We start from the raw sequence: 19,383 nt of genomic DNA on the forward strand, positions 1-19,383 counted from the left end.
TCTAGACATTTATATTTGGAAAATAACGCGTTTGTTAATGTCTGGGTTTAATGCGTTGCATCCTTTGCGGCGTATTCTCCCATTTGCTCAAGTAAATTCTCTATGGTAAAGTTTTAAAAAGTTGTTAGGTTTAATAGCTATTCCACCTCATGGTAACCTTTTTTTGTTCATGCCTACGTGTTTATGTACGCAGGAGCAAATGAGATCATTCCAGAGGAGAAAGTTGGGATTTCCTTTTTAATGCCATTACGAGCATATTCGTGCATCCATGCGGACGTGTACCGACGAGATAGCGTTGTAAAAGAAATGCACTCTCACATCTTCACACACGTATCCGAACTAATTAGAGTCTGATTTATGCAACACCGCGGGCAAAGAGAAAGGTTTCTCCACTTTCTATTTTGATGCACGCAAGGCACGTAATTGACGAAACGACGAGACAACTTCACAAAACGGTACTTTTTCTCGGTTTTTACAGGAAAGAATGCCGGAAAAATAGGGAAGACTACGCACGTTGTGAAAAATTGTATGAAGATGGGGCATACTTGTTGTTCATGCATGGCTTTCAGACGAGTTTTGGCCTTGGAATCATGTCCTACGAATTATTAAAAATCTATGACTTAACTGCAAAGTGTTGAAAAGTTGTTGAGTAAATGTGCAGAAGAGACAGTTTGGTTGATTAATTTTCCCTCGCTTTTCGTACTACATTGAATGCACAAAAATGATATTTAAATAGCTTAACAAACTTTGAAATGGCAGCCTCGATACTCTGAAAACTAGGTTGAAAGGATAAAATGTTTAGCCTTTTTGAACCTGAAATGCTCTTACTTCGTCATTTTGCCAAAACCCTCTCCCAATTGTTCATGCAGTCCACAAACCGTTAAGGTCCTTGTGCAACTTTGTTGTATGAGGGAACATTTCACCTATTCACTTCATGATAGGATTGCAGCTACTGTGTTCTTCGATCAAAAGTCCACGAGAATAAACTAATGGGTAGAGCCGTGTAGTGCGTTCAGGCGGAAAAGGGCTAGCAAAGGCTGGTGGTGTGTCACAAACCCCAGTTGATAATAATATATTACAAAAACCGAAACGTGTAATTTACCTTTTGAGAAGATGGGACGAGAAAAGTTAACCGGAAATAGAGTGTACTGTTGAATAAATAATGTGTAACTATTACGTGCTCTTTCGAGCAATTCGATTGTACCCAACGCATAGTTCCCCCGTGACGTCATTAAATTCCAGTGCAGCGAAATATTTAGTTCGGTATCTTTGTTGTGTAAAGTTTTTCTGGGTATAAAATCAATTCAAAGGAGCATTTGATGAACAGATAATGCTATAATAGATTGAAACAAGCAATGTGCTGAATGCTGAATATGTTAAAAGCCATGAACAATGTTATAAATCCTAGAAACAAACCATTTCAATTTAAAACATTATTCTATTCCTTGTATAACAAATTTATTCAGTAGCTTGTTCAGTGTTCCTTACATTAGTCATGTTGTTTCGAGTTTTTCAGATCCTTGCTTGAAAGACAAATAGTCGTTGTTTTTGTCCAGTTAATATGCTGTACTATTTTTATATCTATTTGCTTCCTTTTCGTAGCCAGGTTGGGTGTTAGAAAATATGTTCCCGGGTGTTTGCTTTTTCGGTTTCACCTTCCGGCGGAGCTGCATTATTCAAATGGCCACAATTGTTAACTCCTTCGTACATCGTCATCCAACCAAGGAGAGGAAAGGATATGGACTCGGTTAGTAATATAAGATGCATTGAAGGAAATTGAAAATTGAAATTTATTCCACAACTGAACCTTTGTTACACCGCTTTCGGTGCAATTGTCTAACTGCTTTTGCATACACAGAACGGTCTGTCTCTATCAGTACCATTCTGAAGTTTTTTCTGATATTTGTGTTTTATAGCGTGAATATTCATAAAGTAAACGTTGTAAAGGCAATTGGTTTTCACGAATTTTATTTTTAATACATTAAATTCAAGACAATAAAATAGAAAACATTAATAACTTTTCGATGTACTTTATTATTTAAGATTGTAAAACGTTCAAGAGGTGTTAGCAAACTGTCAAGGGCAAAATCCTCTTTTCTAGTAGAAATATTAATGTCCAACATGCATCAGACATAAGCCACTTTGATCCGGCAATTACAGCAACTGGAACTCAATTTACCCTCTATGATGGAGCTGTGTGGAGCGTTGTAGGTTCTTTCTTTCCTTTCCATGTGGTTTTGCTGTCACAAACTGACCTAATCGTTCTGCAGTAGCAGTGAATTTGCATATGCTTTGCGTACAATGCTGGCTCTGGTTTTGAAATATGAATATGTAATGGAGGAATATCTGTGTATGTGTGAGTGTGTTTGTCCGGATGCTGGAAGTTACCTTTATGTCAGCAAAATGGACACATTCATGTAAAAGCTCACTTGTCCAACACAACGATTGCGTTAACTTTGTAAGAAAAAAGGAAATTTTGTTTTAGTTTTGAAATATTTAACTTAAAATTTACTTCCACCAGCAACAGGTGTAGAATGACCTGGAATCGTCATGCAATTTACTTCAGTAGGAATGCAAATAGTGCACTCTGTAATTGCATTCCCCAACTGTGTCATCCACAAAGTTGTCCACAAAGCAATCAGTGCAATGGATACGAAAACAGAACCCTCCCCTGCTGCACAGCTGCTTATTGACCACAAATCCTCAACAATAACGAGCACCTGCCACTAGCTGTTGCTGCTTCTACTGGATCGACTGGGTGCAATCGGTTTGAGGAACACATTTTCAATGTTTTACAAGGATAGACTCAATCGAAATCGACATTGAAGTTGTTTGATTGGGTACAGGACCAGAGGAACGGATGGTTCAGACGAAGAGGAGGAAGGAGTGTAGTGAACGAGACACACTCATACCCGAATGGCATCGGACAGCTGCCAGGAAACGCAAACAAAGCTTACCAAACTCAGCTAGCCATGGTGCATTGCGGTAAGAACGATTCGAAGCAAATAGTTTCTTTCCAGTCGGTGTTTGTGCGAGTTTATCTGAATGTGTGTGCTGAAAAGATAGTGGAAGTGTTTGGAAGCGTAGAACGAAGCGATGAAACTCCGCTCAGGTCAGTGGGAAATGAGGATTGGTGTGAATGAATTTTTCGGCTTGCGTCCATTGGAAGCCGTACTTTAACGGAAAAGCAATCTGTGCGCTGCCGCTGAGAGATCCTTTTTCGCAGCATTATTTTTCTTGCCCACATATTTGCCTGGGGGTTTGTGATTTACAAGGCCCAATGGAATTGACCGAAAGAAGCCAACAGTGCGCCAAGGAAGTGGATATTGAACGTCGGTATTGGCAGGTAGAAATGTTAGAGCTTTTGATAATATGGCACCGTTTTCACCGATCTCCTGGGAGCTAATAGACGTCAATTTGTTGAGCGGTCCGAAACATCAGAAACCGTTCCTCGTACATAATGCACTTCTTAAATCTGACCGTTCTTGTAACTCTCGGTTATTACAAGGAGAAGTCAAATGGTGCAGTAGGGAACTAGTTGACCCCCAAATTGGAGCACGCGTTGCGATTGGAATGTATTTAGTCAAGGGAAAATCTATCGACTGGAGATAAAAGAACGTTAACTAGTCTACTGGGTTGAGATTCTTTTACTTACGAAACACTTTAAGCACTCTAGAAAGTAAATTTAAGCTATGTTTTTTGTCTGTTCTGCCACTGGCTGCAGACGTTGTGTCCTAGACGGAACCTTGAAGATTCTTCCAACCATAAATGACGCTAATCATGAGGCACACAGACACACTCATACAAACAGCCATTTGATCCATCGTCATCGTCGTCCCACGCTCCAAGCTGTTTGAGAAAGATGAATGGATACAGATTGGTGTGTGGCGCGGTTCTGATGATAGCGGCATGTCTCACAATGTCTGCCAATTCATACTCGGTTTGAAGCAACACGAGCGAGAAAAGGAATTTCACAATGAAAATATTCATTTAGAGAAAAAGATCAGAAAAATCCTAATTTCAACATTAAACCAAGAGAAAAGCGAGAAAGATTAAGAGCTGCAGGATATGTTGTTTGATAGAGACGACACTGGGTGCAAAATGGAAATGTTTTTTAGGGAGACTGCTCAAGCAACATGTAGTTTTTGCACTGAGCCTTCTGAAGCATGCTCTTTTTTGGAGTGTGTTATATTTATTTTTAATGCTTGTGGTTTTCTTATTTTGCTGACCAGCTGAATAAGGTATTGCAGGGCAGGAAAACGAGAAAAAGGACATCTGGCGTAGGCCGCTTCGTGGTTGACGTGACAGGAGTGAAATTATTTTGGACAGTTGGCGGAATAAATTGGCCGTTCTCGCATTCTGTTGCCGGATTGTGTCTGTGAGCTGGTAGAGCTGGAATGGATTGCTTTTGTGTGTCACAAAAATTGATTTTTTTAATAGTTTTATTTTTGATACGGCTGCCCTTGAAGCTGATGTGTTGTTTATGAGACTGACAGGCAGCTTTTAAAGGGGATATTTAGCATTGATTATTTGCTGTTAGGGATTATACAGGCTAGTTGCTCTAATGTACCACGGAGATATACCCCCACTGCAATACATAAATCTCCATTTAAGCACCAACAGGGAGTTTAAGGTTGCACTGCACTTGGACACCATCCAGCATTATCGTTAATTGCGCGTGTGATACATAATTTGAATTTGGATTGTTCTACACGCACTGTACACTGCGGGCGATAATGGTTGGTTGATATCGATCCACGTTAAACAGAGTCAGACTACGTTGCTTAACAATTGCAGAAACAATTGCAAATTTGGGCTTCCCTGAGAATAAAATATTAGTTTTTGAATGATTATTCCTTACTATTAAACTGATTCAAATGAAATCAAATCGACGTTTCTGGAAAATGAAGTGCCATGTACATAAACGCGATTTTACCATTTTGTTTCATTCTGCTATCCCTGTTTGAACGATGCTTTTTGTGTGCAAGTAAAGTACTTTTCGATGCTCTTGAAACGTTGATAACATGTGATCATAACATAGCATTACAAATCGCTGCTTGAGAAACGAATGAAATCCATCATAAAGTATTTGATAAAGTCCTAATTATGTTTTTTTTAATGCGAAAGAATTTTTGCGTTAAAGTGTGCTAGTTTGAATCGAAAATATTGAATTGTCTCATTTAATGTTATGCAAGATTGGTTTATTCAGTTCACCTTGTATGGAACACGACTCAAATACTTCGCACTATTGCCAACGCTAGTGGAAAAACTGCATCAAAAATCTTACATGATTGTGGTCTTAGCTTCAGCAAACTGATGCTGATTGGGTTTACCACCTCTAGGCCAATATCGTTTGGTGTATTTGGCTCCCGGTGAAAGACATATCGAGAACATTGCCTTCCGTAGTTCGTTGAAAGAGTAAAAGAACGTGTTGTGCATTAAAATCAAAGTTCGTTTATGATGGTTGAGCTTACTGCACTTGTGGTTTCGATGCTTGAAGCTCAATGGACAAGATTGATGTAGTTTGGAGTTCATTTTAGTTTCAACAAAACCTCATTACCCAGACACCTCAAGCAGAGTAAAATTTCCATTCAAACTTTCTTAATTGCAATTGAAAAAATTACCTCTACTTGGAAACTTTCCATCTCATCTAGGAAGGTGCTCCCATAGTTCCGCAAGACAGACCAACTTTACCGGCACCAACATTGACCAGCAATTCAAAGAAAACCCCAAAATGATGCTCTCACATGGAAGCTCACACGAGAGGAATAATATTACCAGCCAGATCTGAATCGGTAGGCTCGTATACCGAAGGCAAAAATGGACTGTCTGTTCGATGAACTCAAACGAGCTTAGGCTGGACATGTGCATACTGGTAAGACTGGTCGAAGAATTCCATTTCAGCCCAGCATCATGAGTGACTTTAGCTTTTTCAGCAAAATTATACACATCGCTGTGTACATGCTGTGAATATCGAATGCGTTTGTGCTGTGTTCGTGTGGTCGAGGTCAAACAGAAAGGCGGACTGCTGAAATCTCATTCATAAGGCAGGTGGAATGGACGAGCTGGCTACGAAATGAAATCAGGGCCGGAAGATGAGCCAAACTCATAGTTTGAAGGAGAGGGAATGTCGGTTTTCTATAAGAGACGCAAGGACAGCCAATGATGAGCGCTCGTTTTTCCTGGAAACCAATTATTCTTGGATTAAGAATCGTGTTGATTTTCCATTTGAATTAAAGTTATCCATTTTGGTGAATAAATTATAGACGGTAAAAATATTTCAGGGGTGATGGTGATGTTAATTTGTCATTTGCCGAAAAGTTCAATCGTTCTGATTTGTTTTGCATGCTCTTCTCAGAATTCATGAGATAGAAATGAATGGAACAAAACACTCACTTAAGCTGAACTGAGTTAGAGCATTTATATGAATGTTTTGGAAGGAATTCAACTCAGGGTTCAACCAGCAGTCGCGTATCTCAAGTTTGTGTTTGCCGACAGAACCGGATCTTGATGGTGAAATATTCACGTTCCCAAAATAATTCATAGCCACGAGAGGTGGTGGCACATTTCATCTACCCAAATACATCACACATGATTTGTTGAGGTGCTTCAACCGACCAACACGTCCTGCTGGGACCACTTCAAGATAGACTTTATCGCTCACCTATGATTCGGTGATTTTTCGATAAACTTCCTGCCAAGTGCCCAGGCTGGTCGAGATGGTCGATGGCGATGCTCTGGGAGAAGGGTAAATTATGCAGTGCATGTGTGTGGGGGGAATAAGCTCATTTAAGCTGATTTGCAGTCGAATCGCTTTCCTACCGCTTGGATCGATGGGCAATTACTACGCACTGTTGCATACACCAGGAGAAAAAACAGGAAATATGTGGGAGCTGAAATCTATACAATAAAAAGAAGATGAGAAAAAGTAGAAATGTTTCATTACACCGCTCAACGCTTCCCCGTTATCGTTTTTTGTTTGAGTTTAGTAAGCTACAGTGTTTAAATTTAAGCTTTCAATATCTTGAATGACAAATGGCGATAAATTTGTTATTTGATATCATTGCATATTTTAGGAACCACATGCCTAAGAAAAAGATGGTTTATGAGCATAAATAAATATTTAAAACAAAGCTATCAATGATTATTATTTCTCAATGAACAGGTCATTAAATAAAGAAACTAGTTTCAGAATATTCCTACTTTTGTCAAAAAGACTGGTAAATCCATGATAAATATCACAATCCCTTGCTGCCGGGAAGTCTTTTAATGAATGACCTCCTTGCAATTTAGAAACACATAAACATTATTAATTGACCAACGGAAGCAAGCCATTCATTAAATACTCTATTTCTCAATTACTCTGTACATGTGGTAGCCAGCGTTCAAGAAGTGGACATTAGTTTGGTAGACGACTGTCTGCCAGTTGGTATCAATACATGCCATTATCGAACACCCAAACAATTCGATACTTATTCCAGTGCAATGGTTCGAAAGGGTCGTTGGAGCTATGACAAATGATAAAGTATTTAGCTACACACGCTTAATTTTTAGGTCACTAAGCAGTTCAAGCTGCCAGTTGTTTTTAAATGATTTTCTAAGACGTTTTCTTTCACATGCTATTGCGTTTAGAATTTTGGGGCATGTTTTTTTTATCTTGTTCAGCGACTTCGAAAACTATCAAAAAATGTTATGGCTTTCTGTTTTGCAGAAAAAACAAGGAAATACTGGGAAGGAAGCGTATTTGAAGAACCATATTTTCCAAAAGAAACCAGAAAGCCAAGAACATTTTTTTAAACTTTCCATGGGTCTGTCTACTGCATGGGTCTGTTTACTCAAAGCTTATAAGTCCTGCCCACATCGGGTTGTTAGGGTGAACTGCTTCTCCAGAATTCCAATATCCCTTCAGGCGAAGAGAGCAGCGGTGTTGTGTTTGCTTTTCTTTGTGAGCCACTCGTGTGTTGAGTTGCTTCTTCTTTTTTTCAATTCCTTCGATAACATTGTGGTAACAAAACAGAAACATACACACACGATCGATTCACTTGAACAGCCATTAAGCTGATCCATATTGTTTGGAGTGGCAAGAGTGCAACCGTGTAGTGTTAGCTAGTGAACGACATAAATCATATTCGAAACCATTCAAAAGACTCCCCTGTTGTGGCTGAAAGCTAACAGCTGCCAAAATCGATGGGACGACTTTGACGTGACGGTAAACACGCTTCAAGACATCGGCACTCTATCTGTGCGGAGAGCAATGACGAACGTTCTGTGAAGAGATTTATCATCAAACGGCCTACGGCTCACAAAGGTCATTTATCTAAGTGCTGCACCGCTAGATTTATGATCCCAACGAGCACACCGAAGCCTTTGGCCCTTAGTGTTGTGGAAATCATCATCGTTGGCTAAGAGTGGGTCGGTTTATTCTCAATCCGTAAGCTGCGCGTTCGGGAGGCACCGATTGAGAAGATATTTACTTTAGACGCAATGGTTTGGCTTTAAGCCTAACAAGGAATTGTGTGTCGATTATGGCGAGTTACTTGCTCAACTTTCAGCAGGAATAAACTATATCACTTGCCATCAAACAACCCCAAAAGCTGATCATAAAATAAGAAATATAGACTCATAGTTGTCCTACCCTTTATAAACTTCCTATTTGGTTACATTTGAGCATTATTCATGGGGAAAATTAACACACAAGTGAATCGTTTATGTGCTTGAGGGGGAAATCCTTTTAAAATGACACAACGCAACTCAAACGAATTTCACGATCATTTTCCATTGATATGGTGTGCCGTACGGGTAGTCAATATTGACACGCTTGAAACCGCTTTATACGACCGTTTTGCTGTTGAAACCGTTGCTTTTGTCCCGTAGCACCGTAGACATCTTCAGTGAGAAATAAAAAGAAAACCGGGTCTTTGATGTATTTGGTAAATGTTGTGTCACAGGGAGCCTTGATTGGGACATAAAAAGTTGAAAATGTCAATTTAATCTTAGTTATACTTGAAATTAAAACAAAAAGTTCATGGTATTTTTTTGGGTGTTTTTTGTTTTGTTTTAATGTGTGTTTAAAAGAACGGAATCTTCAATTCTACCTTAGCCGCAGGGCCAAAAGGCAACTGTGAACGCAAACCAAGTTTAATGCTACTTACTATAGGGCATCTAGGGCACTGTATGTGTGTGATATGCCAATATGTAAGTGAGCAAAACTTGTGCTTGCTCCATCCCAGTGCATGTTTGCAGTGACGACGTATGGAAGCCAAAATCGATGAGCCGACTGAGCAACCGGAACTGGAGCATATGCAATCAGATAGCGTCAGGATCGTTTTCCGTTTCTTTGGGTGCAGTTTGCGATTTGCGGAGCCATTTGTAGCTGTAACCTGGCACTCAAAAGAAGGTTCAGAATGGCAGGAAATGAAACAGGAAAAGAAAAGTTCAGGCAGACTCTTTAACAGAACATTTCATCCTGCTTCCCTGTTACTCCTCAAACTAAAAGAATACGAAACGAGTTTAGAATCGGAATGGAAAGCACGAACGTTCAATCGATTTTCTTAAAGAATTTTTTCATGTGTACGTATCTGTGGTTTCAGTTTGTTAGTTTATTGCAAATAACCAAACACACACAAACATTTCTAACCAATTGTTGAAGATATTGTATAACTTCCATAAAGTTGTGATATTTCTTGAAAAAATTGAAAATTTGTATAAAAATATTTTGCGTTTAAACAAAACACGCAAAAGTTGTGTCAAATGTTTAAATACAAAAAAAAATATATATAGTGTATAACAATACTCAAAGCAAATATGTCTGTCGAAACCCTCTTTTTCGGTCATCTTTTCAACATTCGTCTCTTAATCCTGTTCTTCTTTCACAAGACGAATTTCCCTCGCAGTGTTTGCTCGTTAATGGCTGATTGGTAATCTGGTGAGCGAGTAGAAGGCGAATGGAATCTCTTCTATCTTGAGCCGTGCCGTTGGGCCGTCTCTTGTTTACATTCGGTGTTTGCATTGCGGCTGAGGCTGAGTACAGGATTTGCAATTTTCTCTTTCATTAAGCACTCCTCACACCAAGATAGGATCTGTCCAGGCAAAAGCGTGGTCTCTATATCTTCTAGCGCCTTAGCACAGTCATATGTTTGGCTTAATAAAATGTTTGCTTTACGGCCGGTCGGTTGGTGCTTTTGTTCACTACTAAACGAGTATGTGATTGTTGCACTCCGGTTTAGAGCATATTCTTGCATATTCTTTTCACAGTTTATGACCGTTTGTTTCGTGGCGAGGAAACAAAAAACACTCGATAATTCGCATGTAAATGAGAGGGCTTGATTATGCATCATTGAATCATTTCATAACGTGGTTTGTTTATGTACAAAATTTGTTTTGCATAGTTTGAATGCTGTACACACATGATGGGAGGATAATGTACACGCACATGTACATGACATGATGATTTTTACAGTTATTCTGTTGATAAGAAGGATTATTGGCATTAGCGTTACAGTTGAATGTAAAATTTATTGTTTTATTCGGTTTTATATATACTTTCTGACAGCCGGTCTCGTAGAATAGTCGTCATCTCGTACGACTTAACAACATGCCCGTCATGGGTTCAATCCCCAAATAGACCGTGCCGCCATACGTAGGATTGACAATCCTGCTATGGGGGGAATCAATTAGTCACTGAAAGCCAAGCCCACAAGTGGGTACAGCCAGGCCTTGACCGACATCGGTTGTTGAGCCAAAGAAGAAGAAGATATACTTTCTAAACGAATGATAATCCCCCTTGTGCGAGTAAACGGATTATTTTTAACTGACACAGCAACATGAGCTTTCCCGTCTGGTTTTCTATCATCTTGACTCCAACTGTTAGCGAAGGCAACCGAATGGCCTTCAGCCAGATTGTTCTCGTTTCATTGCGTATAGTTTATGATGCGGTTATGACGACTATAATTACTGCAACATCAGCTGAATCGTAAAAAAGTCACAATTTACTATCGAACCAATCCGATCTTTGGTATTTTTATGGTTGGACAAATGTATAGCAACGCATTGTACTAGCAGTTCAAACAGCAGTGTAGAAATGCCATAAAGAACCGGTCCAGTACTTTCGAAGCGAAGGTAATTATCCGGGACATTCAAGCGTAAACAAATCATGCAGAAGTCACATTTGCCAAAAAGCTTTGCATCAGCTGCTTTACTCAGCGGAGGAGTGATTGGCATTTGTGAGTGAGTTGTAACAAAAGACGAAAACCCTGTGAGGCTGATGTCTTTTACCGAATGTCACTGTGCGTGGAATTACGTCTAGTAAAGGGTAAAATTCATAAAAGAAGTCCTGGATTGGGAAATTGTAATGAAAGTACTCACCAAATTAAACAAGCTACAATACAGCAATCAAAAGCAAAATGCTCACTGGAGTTTAGCGAAAAATCATTCGTACGTGGCATTATCAGCTAGAGCGTAACGTACAGCAACTAAACCCATCTCCAGTTCAATCTAGCCGGTCGGAAGGTCAGCTTAATTTGCATTGATCTGAATTGCTTATCAGGTACACGTGTGCACAATTGCTGGTGCCCTGCCATCGGAGCATGATAATTTTGATCCTCTTGAACTGTTTTTTTGCCGCTCTAAACACCCACAATAGAGGATTCAGTGAGCACTTCTCGGAAGGTATGATTTGATTTGCTGGTAGTGGCCCATTTTTTAGCATCACACTTTAAACAACACCTGCTAACAAGAGTCAAAGCTTGAAGTGTATGGATATGGCTGCTAAATCTACCTTTAGTAGCGCGGTCTTGTGGAATATCTGAGGAAGATGGAAACGAGTGGGAGGTGTTGAGTTGATGAGGAAAACAACAAACAAGTAGAATATCCCATCGCTCACAGCGTTGCAGGTTTCTTTCCGCAAAGGGATTTCGTGCAGAGAGGACGAGAAAATGCTTTTAAACAGTCCGACCCCCCAGGGTGGGTGATAGCCAGGTGTGTGTTTGTAACCAGATTATTCAGTTACAGAAATGTGCCAATTTTGTGTTCTGTTTATTGTGGGGCCAGTCACCTGTAGCTTACTACCTTGCTGCGCGTTGGGTATGGGGTTGTGAAAATGAGATGACTCTATGACTTTAGCAGCATGGAAGAGTGGGAGAATTTAACAAACCATAAAAGTCAGGCTTAATTCTGATTGATTACGGGCCAAGTGTGTTCCCAGAAAGGTTGTAGCTCAATCATTATGAACATTTTGATGATAAGGACTTGTATTATTTTTTGCTTGTTTTACTAGGGGCTTTACGAGCTCGTCTTATACATGCTGATTTTAATGGGACAGAAATAGTATCCTTTTGGAGTCCTGGATTCTTAGCTTGTTAAGATATTGGAAACATATAAGTGGCTACATCAATGGGAGATTGAATTAGGTGATAATGGATCATTATCTCTATTATAAAATTCTAGTAAAGGCTGATCAGCGTTACTTTCCAGCGGTAGCTTGGATGTTTTTTGCTTAGTTTACATCCATACAATGGCAACCACATCGACTATAGAAAACGCAACGCTGACTTAGTTTTTGGTATTTTGAAACGTATGGAGAACAATGATACAAATTACAGTCAGAATTGAATAATTTAACTTTTTTCCGTGGTCTTTCGAGATTTTTCTATGCATGAGCCTAATTTTTGGTTTAAGCATAACTAAAATGTTCCAATCAGTGGTCCAAAGAACTTGATCCGGATGTATAAAAACGTTGCGAAAACATTTATACGAAAAAGTAACTGAAACAAATAAGCTTCTTTTAGGATGAACAGGTCATGCCGGTCTTTACAGGCTTTCGATACTTAGTACCACTTAGCCGGATAGTCAATCCTTGATTAGGGCGACGGTCCATGGGACGGGCATGTTATTAAAATGTCCGAGTTGACGATAGTACCGCGGGACCCCTCGATGCAACAAGAGATAAAAATAGGAAAACTGGACTGGGTGGTTCGATTAGTGAGTCAGATTCAGGTACTATTCAGGTCCCGAAATATATAAGGAAGCAGTATCAGGGGTTGGAATCAGGATCTGTTCCATGACTGACATGGAATCTTAATCATTTCAAGGATCAGTAGAGGGTTCTGTTCCAGTACCGAAAGGTATGTGTTGCAGGATCTGCATGGAGTCAGGATCAGTTCCAGGACCGTTATGGGTTTAGTGTAGGTTTTGGTGTGGGTGCGGGATCAATTCCAAGGCCGGCACGATTTTTGGAGCTGTTATAACGGTATATATATATATACAATTTAAGTACCGGTAGGGTAAAAATATCAATGTAAGGGTACAAATGTACTTTAATAGATTTAAAGTGTCAGGAAGGTAAATTTATGAATATTTTAACAGAAAGCAATGGGAATATGTTTTATCTTCGCAATCACAAGCATTTTAACCATCAAACACAACAAATTTACGAAAAATGTATATTTTTGTGACTGCTTCGTTGTACCTATAATGGTGGTATGGTTCCTATAGTCGTAGTATTGTGTTACTATCGTGTTGGTAAACAAAGATACTTAAAAACTGTGTATAATAAACACGGAACTTAGTTTGAAGCTGTTTTCAAATGAATAGTAAGAATCACATCCATAATATTGTTTTCTTACATAATTTGATCGTAAAAATGTATTAAGTGTGATTAGTGATTGAAATATTAACTAAAAACTTTATAACTGTAGTCTTTAAAAACCAGTAAGAGTAAGCTTGATTCGAAGTCGGTTATTCACTCAGTTGAATATACGATTTTTTGACTTTTTTGGTAAATTACTTACAGGAAACTTCCGTTGCTTATTTTAGTGTAAACAATACGAAATGTTAACAATATCTCGCAAAAAAGTCTAAAATGTTCGGTATTTACTAATTTTATAATTATGACCACTCTAGCAACATGGCTGTTTTTTGTACCTATAATGGCACTATGGCAAAAAAAAACAAATAAAAATGCGAAAATATGGTCAATAGGCAATAAATATTAGTAAATCAATAACATTTCACGAAAGTTGTGTTAAAAAAATAATAATTGCATTGTTATGTGGTCATTTAAAACGTTAGCAAAAATATGAGTTTTGAAATCCTAAGGATTTTGGAAGAATGTTGACACATTTCACAAAATATGTTGTGTTTCTATCACTGCAATGGAATGGCCCAATTTAACTTTTATAGCCTTTTTTAAAAGAACAGAGAACATTAAACAATGAAATAAATAAGTTAATTGTTCTTCATAATCTTATTATCACATTTTAGAGCCATACTACCACTATTGTTACTACACCACTATAGGTACGTTTACCCTATAGGGTCAAGATATTTTTCAGATCCGGTATGGGAATGGGATCAACTTCCCGACCGGAATGGATCAGGATCAGTAAAAAGGATCAGTAAGGGGTTAGGATCAGTAAGGGGTTAGGATCAGTTCCACGATCAGGTTTATGACAAATTATAATACCTATACGGGAATGGAATCAGTTCCAGCACCAGAATAAGTTATATAAAATTTCAGGATTACATGGGTTCGGGATTAATGCATCACTTGGAATTAAAAACCACATGGAATTTGCGTTGTATTTTAAGAAATCCGTTGCCTGCAGGTTATTATATACCCCAGAAATTATCTTGCATAACCCTGTAACCGGGCCAAATTAACTAGTATTTTAATATTTTATATTATCAAGTTTTAAGCAACATTCATTTACAGCAGAATGAAAAGCGAAAACAAAAGTGTTTGGTAGAAACGAATAAATATAACATCATTATTTTAAAATATATGTTCTTTTTCTGGCATCGATAACGAATTTGTGGTATGTATAGTATCATGTATAGTATTATGCTAAGAAAAGTTATAACCGTAGAATGTTTCTCCTAATTTCTGGAAAGTTTACCCTGTATGCATTCTTGCGATAACATAATATAGTTAATCAGTTAACTTACGCAGAGGCTTATAGATTTTCTCGGTACACCATCTTGTAGCACTCTACCTGACTACCAATCACTGTGGATCCACCGTGACAATTTCGCTCATCGATTGAAGTACCACGAGGCCGAGGCGCATACTATCGAACGGGTTGAGTCTATCAGTGAGGGAATTATTGTGTGGCAAAGCAGCCCTCAGTTGGTTTTGAGGGTGGATCGGAAAATCGGCTCGAACATCATGTCTGGTGTAGAGGGTTAGGAGTTGATAGGTTACAATATTGTATTGTTGGCTTGGCGTTTGAAATATACCGGAGAATATGATACATACATATATTTCGTGTATCTTACAAACTTATTAACAAATATGGAAAGCCGTATTATCCTAACACCCACAATAATTAATGAAGTTGTCAGTACCTCAGGCGTCCACGTGTGGGTGTGACTTTGGCATTCTATAATTGTATTTCCACACAACTCCACACCATTGAGTCGTGGAATACGCAATGGTTGTGCACACCTCTTCGCTATGTTCCACTTAAATTCGTGGTTGGAAAATTGTTAGCCAACCCTTCACAGTATCAATAGGTTTTGACCATCACGGCCGTGTCGATGTGAAATTCAACGAAAATAAACTCCAACTATGGGTGAATGTCAGCAGGTGGCAGCTTCACCCCAAGGCAACCACTCTGTACATTCAATCAAATTCGATTGTAAATTTGAGGCTCTGAGTTAACTTTTCGCAAGTGTCGATGCAGATGTTTGTGTGCCTGGAGCATAGAAATGACCACGGGTCACGCACAAGTAAAAAGGGCGTGGGTGTGTGGAGATTTCGCTTATGTATGCAACGGAGGTAGAGAGAGTGAGATTGAAATTCAACGGGAAACTTCTGTTCTGACACTGGCACTGAGTGAAACGAGACATTTTGGACGGCCGTGATTGCCATCGATTGCGTTGATGAAACATTAAAAATAGAATATTATCCATCACAGGGCTGCTTCGGAGATTTTTGGAGTTGGAGAAAACTGTGAGGTAAGGTTAGTTCGCTCGTTTGTACACTGCAAAAACGTTCACCTCAAATTGGGCTAGTTGTCGGGCTGTTCAACCTATTTCACTTCACTTTCACTGTGCATGATGCATGATATTCTATTTCCTGCTCGAACGTTGAACTAATGCTGTCAGCGGTGTGACAGATTCCGAAAGTGGGATCCCTGCTGCATGTTGCGTGTGATATTAGCTAGTTGCACCATCAGCACCATGTGTTTCTCCGGGGCGTGATTGTACTGCCATGCTGCCATTGGGCATGCCGATGCAATAAATCATTCAAATATTGCGCATCGACAGACCCTGGAGGAGGCCTGGTGACAGTCAGATAACGTTTCGAATAAGCGCAAGGGAGTTAGTGTCGGTTTTGATAGGTGTTGATTTCGATTTTTTGCAAATGCTTGTGAATAGTCGTGAGTGGATTAGTTGTGTTAAGCGTGTGTTACGGAATGGAATCTTTATTATTTTATTTTTCTTGAGTGATATTTTATTGTTGCGAAAGAGAAATATGTTGATTGCATGGAAATTCGATCTTAGAATTTAGGTCGTTTTAATCGTCTCATTGAGTGCAAACTAAGTATTAAATTTAATATAAAAAATCTATTTCGTACAAAATATCGATCGAAATGGTAAGCTTGAACCCTAAATCAATTATCAGTCTATGTCGACATTGGGAAAAAAACTTGTTTTTGAATAAAAAGGGCTCACAATCTGCGCTCAATAACAACATTTTTTTCATAACGATAATTGTGGGATGGTGTTTGTGAGTTGGTGGTAAAATTCGGTTCCGAAATCCATATTATCTCCCTGATCAGCCACACTCATCACACAGATAACGTTTCGCTTTCGCTAATGAGTGTTTCCGTAAGCTTCGCCAATAATTAAAACAACCCGCGTGGCAGTGAGCGGCAGAAGGTGCGTTATTATTCTAAATACGATTCCAGTTTCTAGCCCACACCAGTGCGAAGGTCAGCAAGTAAATCATTTCAACGATTCGTCAACGTCAATCAACGTCCACTCGGTCGCTTCGTGACCGCTCTGGCACCGCTATCATTCGCCATCAGCCGTTTGCAAATTTAAGCGGGGTATAGTTTGCTAAGCGTTTGCCAGTATGCGTCACGTTTGCGTCACGAATGACCGCACGGAGCCGGAAAGAACGTCCGAAGCAGTATAAGCTCGCGCTCGCATCAAAGCGGTCGGTCATTAGCAGAGCTCAGGCACACCAAAAAGGTATGATGATGGTGGGCGCTATCGATGGGCGCTTTTGAACGTAGCGGACGGTACACTTGACGAGCCGAGGGTAGAGAACGGCCACCCTACTTTACAGGGCGGCTGTGCGTACGAAGCGAAATGCCGAAACGGAAACCATTACTTTCATTTGAATAATTTTGAATTCATCATTCATTGGAATGCAAAATTTGTTGAAAAATTGAAGTGGTTATTTTTGTGGGTGCCGTACGGTGCCCGAGCAAAGACTTCTCTGGAGGCTGGAGGGTCCAATTTAAAAACAGCAAAAAACACTTACACTTGAATGGTGTATTCGTCCTTTCGTCTATTTGGACTGAGTTGAAGGCATCTTAATTGGTGTGGAAAGTTCTTCGGGAAAGCTCAGTTTTTGGAAATGATGCAAATCAGTTTAAGTTCCCCACGTTGGGGATAGTTTTTGCGTGAGTTAAGTGAACGGAGGCAATTTACTAGAGGTTTTTTAATATAAAAAAATCCTCGTGGGATTTTTTTATGATTTTGCATGGAAAAAAGGATCAAGAAGCAACCAGAATGTGAACGTTATTTTACTTTCCAAACATTTGCCAGCAATGTAAAATCCTACTCAACAAAAAATGGAAAATATGTACACTGTCCAGGCACATAAGCCTCACATGAAGACAACTTCCCATACGAGTTGAATAGTGACAGAAAAACGAACCACATCACGCACAAACAAACAAGCCTCCCGTTGATTGTGTTTCAATTTAATGGGCCTGGCCTGCGGAGGATGAATCCGAGGCAAATGAAAATGACAAAGATAAGAACCAGACAACATTTTTCTCCTGTTCTATACTGTTCGTTATCGTGCATGTTACGAGATGGAGGATGTGTGCGTGTATGTCTCCCAGTCTGCCCTTACTCTGATTGAAAGGGATGTTTTCGAAATAAAAAGAAGCGTCTGAATCGGTACGTGTTTTTCTTTTTTGTGGGGATTTGTATCACTCCCAAGGGTGACATCAAGTTCCTAAACGATATTTGGATGCAAAGACGATGATTTTAAGATTTTATGCAGTATGCTTTCAACCTGCAACATATGAGTAAAAGAAGAATGCTTGGTTTATGTACTCTATTGAGCTCAAAAAATATAAAAAAGGTATTATTGCTGCACCTTGTCGCTTCATTCCTGTTATTGAAGAGCCTATGTAGTACTGCATTTAATCGATGCTAGCAAAAGCTCGTCCATAAACGCTTATCTCTGTCGCGAAAGCTTGCGATTTATTCACCGACATTGAAGGTTAACGCGTCGCTACACCATTAACCTGACAACATTGTGCCGTGTAACAACGGTTGACTTACACCATTTTTCCGCACTTTGGCTCTTACCCTTTCACATACGTAACAATCGCGCTAGTAGATGGTTAAGTGGTTCGCATTGTTCGATTGTAACGATTATCATTTGCAAACCTTTCATAGCAGCATCATGTATCAAAAGGTGTAATTTCAATAAAAAAGTGACCGCTTCGTCTATGTTTACAGCCTTCGGGATCAACCCGTACGCAAAGAAAACATGTTAGTGCTCGTGTGAGCGGGAGTCCTGAAAAAAAAACAATCGTTAGTGGAGGCTGAGAGAGAAACGCACAAAACGATCTGCAACACATGCGTTATGTTTATTTGGTTTTGCAATACAATTACATTGCGGCCAAAGGTAAAGTGAGGATGGATGTTGTGCGTTAAAAAAATGTAATTTATTTTTAAATAAATGTTTCGCTTCATGGTGCTTGATTGAGGTGCTTGTTTTTATTTGCTTTTGGTCAGGGGAATGTTATGTTATGTCTTAACATGCCTGGGGCGTGATCGTGCTGGGTTTAATTGTACAGAAACGACTTTTTTATATAAGTATAGCAAAGTGAGCGTTTAATGGCAGTTATGCGAATCGACACATGGGAAAGAGAAGTAAATACCCATAATAATTTAAGAATCTAGCTTCCGGTCCAAACAAACCTAGAAACAAGTACGAAACATGCGATAAGTTATGCACATTTATATGGTCAATTGTTTTTTGAATGGTTGATATCTGATTGACACTGATAATCTATTAAATGTTAAATGTTAAACTCCAATTAGAGATGGAAAGCAGAGACACATACTGAATTTGATTCAATTAAATGAAACAAAGTTTGGAACTATTATTTCCATTTGTGGTTGAAAGAA

At 39.2% G+C, this 19,383-nt stretch overlaps 1 long non-coding RNA gene across 1 annotated transcript; it reads left to right on the top strand.

Moving 5' to 3' along the window:
• The first annotated feature begins 2,903 nt into the window (after nt 1-2,903).
• On the top strand, nt 2,904-6,265 carry LOC120902059. The gene is made up of 3 exons (XR_005739370.1): nt 2,904-3,112; nt 5,655-5,875; nt 5,928-6,265. It is a non-coding gene; the product is annotated as an uncharacterized LOC120902059 (long non-coding RNA).
• Nucleotides 6,266-19,383: the final 13,118 nt, after the last annotated feature.

The sequence above is a fragment of the Anopheles arabiensis genome, chromosome 3, assembly GCF_016920715.1.
Source record: "Anopheles arabiensis isolate DONGOLA chromosome 3, AaraD3, whole genome shotgun sequence".
Lineage (NCBI taxonomy): Eukaryota > Metazoa > Arthropoda > Insecta > Diptera > Culicidae > Anopheles > Anopheles arabiensis.